At 28.1% G+C, this 4038-nt stretch overlaps 1 long non-coding RNA gene across 1 annotated transcript; it reads right to left on the bottom strand.

The window, feature by feature from the left end:
• Window positions 1-660: 660 nt before the first annotated feature.
• Window positions 661-3696, bottom strand: LOC149054973 (uncharacterized). Its single transcript, XR_016191991.1, has 3 exons — window positions 3478-3696; window positions 3242-3414; window positions 661-765 (listed from the first exon to the last, which is right to left on the bottom strand). It is a non-coding gene; the product is annotated as an uncharacterized LOC149054973 (long non-coding RNA).
• Window positions 3697-4038: the final 342 nt, after the last annotated feature.

The following is a 4038-nucleotide window of genomic DNA, read 5'->3' as shown; positions in this document are numbered from 1 at the left end:
ACCTCATATCTGTTTTTGAATACTTTTTGAAATTTTTTTCGGTAAATTACTTGTGCAAAACACCATTTATTTTACTTATTAAAAATAACTATCTTTTTATTATGCACCGTTATAAAAAAACAGATATTAGGTTATTTCCCAAATATTATTTACTTGAAAATTCGTTATCCGTAATTTTGCTCTAAAATCACTAGAACGTGTTATCACTGTCTATTCTCCGTATGTATGTTTTTATACTCCAAAATTGGGGATATCGTGGCTTCACGAGACAAATTCTACAAACAAACCAAAAAAGGTAGTAATTCCAAAACAACAAGGCACCCCAGTCTGGTCCATCATATGCCAGTGTAACAGCTGCCCAACCAACATCCAGTACTTCAAACTCAAATTCAAATTCAACGTCGAACATCTTGAATGAACTAAAAATATTATTAAATCCATTAATTTCTCTAATAACTGTAATTTTAAGCAAACTCTCAACAATATTCCCATAGCAGCCATTACTTCCAATATTAAATCTCTTATCTATATACATCATTAAAATTATCTACAATCCCCATTCCATATTCTATTTGTAAACCGTAATCTAAACTTGTAAAAGCATGATTAATATGCTGAAACATTTAATTATTAAATAAATGAAAAAAAAAAAAAAGTAAATATGTTTAGTATACGTAGTGTATTTTTACATGAACCAATTAGGTAGGCACCTGTCTTTTTTCACCCTCATGGCCTCATATATCTGCTTCTTGGTTGTATTGACTTCTGAAATTTGAAAAATTGACCTCATATAATATTAAGCTATTTCAACAAGGAGGCTTTCAAAATGTACATATTATCTATGTTACTGACTGACTGACTCATTATTAAAGTTGTTAAAAAGCACATCCCGTATATATATATATAGAAACGTGAAAATTCGGCAAAAAAAAATTGGTTACCTACCTTTGTATTTTTATTGTTAGGTGTTTGATGGAAATGCACATGTGCTTTTTATAAATCATTTGATTTATTGTAGTACTTTATATGGTACTTACACGACTTTTTTTGACTGACTACCTGGCGCGTTAACAAACAGAGCAGATGGTTTTCTAACACGGGAACAGGCAACATACAATTTATGGGTGTACATGGGTTTTCTAGATAAATACCACAAACACTTAATGACTGCCCCCCTGAGATTTGTTTATAGTCATAGCGAAAGCAAGCCGTACTAGAAATTGTAATCGTTTAAACTCGAATGGTACGTCAGTCGGAATCATTGGGATACGTGGTATCAAATTTGATAATTTTTAATACATATCTATACTCGGTATACAATTTTTGATTAAACATAATATTGGTAATTCAAACAATTTTAGCTATATTAAAATGATTATTATTTTTTATGTGAGGAATAACAGTTATGAATTAAAATTAGGTACCTTTAATAAATTATTAATTTTAATTTTAAAAACATTTTTCAACTGTTAATTAAGTTCAAAAAGTATAGGTTGTAATAGTATAGGGCTGATTTTTTTTTATTAATAGTGTGCCAAATGGGTCCCAGTCCGCTCTCGCTCCTGTTAGTATTATATAAAGTGATTCCTTTGCCCGAGTATAAATTGGCTGCATTTTGCATAGGTATTTATCAACTAATGTCGATTTATTAAGACGGGACCTAATACTTTACTCCAGGTCAGTGGCGGTCAAATGATTTTGTCGTGGGGAGGAGGGGATGTGAGATTTTGAACTCTAGAATCTATATAATAATAATATACGCTCATTAGTCATAAGCGTTATTTTGAGAAAAAATTTTAAAAAATGTATTACACTAACATTATAGTACAATCATAATATACATAAATGTAATCGTGTAAAAAGTCATGGGAGGGGATCTATCCCCCCTCATCCCCCCCCCATTTGACCACCACTGCTCCAGGTCTGCACTTCTGCAGGTATGCATTTTTATTTTATTCTGAATCATAAATTACAACTCACAACTCATTGTTTTACAATATTATTGGTTTTTCAATCAACATCAATAGTTAGTTATTAGCCACTGAACTGGATACCTACTGTCTGCATAATTTCGACAGTATAAAAGGACATGCTTGATGGTTAGAGCTTCTCCACAGGTTTTGCAGATATTATTGTTATTATCTCCCATTTATCAAAAGAAATTATTTATTCATTTTTAGTTATTAAATAAGAGTTTATGGAATAATAATATAATATATTATAGCATTATAAAGCTGGTCCCTTACGACTCGTGTACTCTGCGAATAATCTACAATTTATTGTGATACTATATTAGTGTTAGATTTTATTTTCTTAGTTTTAATATATAGCTGTGCGTACAATAAATATTATTAAGTAGGTAGGTACTGTTTTATGTTGAATAATGGGCTTTTTTCTTGTTTTCTTGTTATTTTTACCATGTTAGATGATAAAGAACTTTTTGAACTTACACAATGTTTTTCTTCAGTAATTTTATCTGAATCAATGATTGGTTGATAATCAAATAAGAACTAAAACCATGTGATTTTTAGAACGTCAAAGATTTGAAATGCCTACTTAGAAGATGATAAAGAAGTAAAAGAAAAGGTATTTAAAAGAAAGCAATGTATTGCTTATAGAATTTAATTTATAGACAGTAATTATGCTCACTTAGACAATAAAATAAATAATAAAAATGTACAAATTTATTTCAAACGATTAATATTATATTTTATTTCAGGATAAACAACAACCTTAAATAAAATGTGGCGGGTTATTCAAGATATTTGGTCACTAAAAATCAATGAATTTGGCAAAGAAATTAATAACAATTTTTTTAGTATTCTTTATAATACATGTTCATAATTTTTTAATAGTTTAAAAATGTTATAACAGTAACTGAGTGCTGATAATTTCATTCACTTATTATTCAATCTAGTGAACAGTCCAGTAAATAAATATATTGTATTTTATTTGCAATATATTTACCTATTTATAAAACATAATTAGGTATGTACGAATTGTATATAACAATAATTAATTATTAGAAATATTTATATCAACAACAAACATATATTTAACTGTTAACATTATAATGAGTAGTAAGATATGTAAATTTAATTAACAATAATTATTACATTTTCATAAACATTTTTCATTAGTAAGTAGATTTGTCTCGTTGTATGTAACTACCTATGTTATCTTATTTATGTACTCGTTAGTGATATCAGTTGGTGGCGACATTAAAGTATAAAAGTCTTACCTATAATCTGAAAAGACAGTTTGCCGGAACCTGGTTTTAGCTTGCCTCTCCAAAACCCTTTGAACCCAAACAGAATGAACGTTAACAGAAGCTTTTGAGCAATTAAGTATTCTAGCAGATATTAATGCCAGATATTCAGTAGTTATACGATACGCTGCTACAATTTTATCTAACTGCAACGTTGCAAAATTAACAATCATGTTATGTTGGTAATATGACTTTTTATAATTTCTTACTTGAGACATTTTCCAAAACAGTACTTAAAATATTTCAATGTAAATATGATCAAAATAACAATACGAGAATCCAAATAAATGGTTCACTAGGTACGCAAAAATACAACTTAGTCAGCTTATGAACTTACGAATTTTAGTGTTTGTAATTGAACTGTTGAAACACATTACACAGACTTTGAACTAAGATTATAATTTGTATATAATATAGTTACAGAAAGAATAGTGATAAAGTGACCGGTTTTTGTTGGATTATGTTCTCTTCTCAAAACCTAATCTCGACATGATATATTATTATTTATTTATTAAACTACGTGTCTTATATAGGTAGCTTTTATATTTATTTAGGTCTGTACCTACTTCGATAAAAAGTTCATTACGACTAAAATGATTAAATAATACGTAATAAACTATAGTAATCAATTTTATTATCTGCGATTGCACAGTTTATATTAACTATATTAGAATAGTCCATTTACTCGTTATTATTTTAAAAAAATGGTTATTTTTACAAAAAATTCGATTTTAAAAAATAACTTTTTTGGTAATAATAAATAATTGTGA

Source organism: Diuraphis noxia, unplaced genomic scaffold (genome assembly GCF_037042655.1).
Source record: "Diuraphis noxia isolate RWA-SAM2 unplaced genomic scaffold, SU_Dnox_SAM2 contig0005, whole genome shotgun sequence".
NCBI classification, from domain to species: domain Eukaryota; kingdom Metazoa; phylum Arthropoda; class Insecta; order Hemiptera; family Aphididae; genus Diuraphis; species Diuraphis noxia.
The sequence above is the reverse complement of the archived record's forward strand: the minus strand, read 5'-3'. Positions and strand labels throughout refer to the sequence as shown.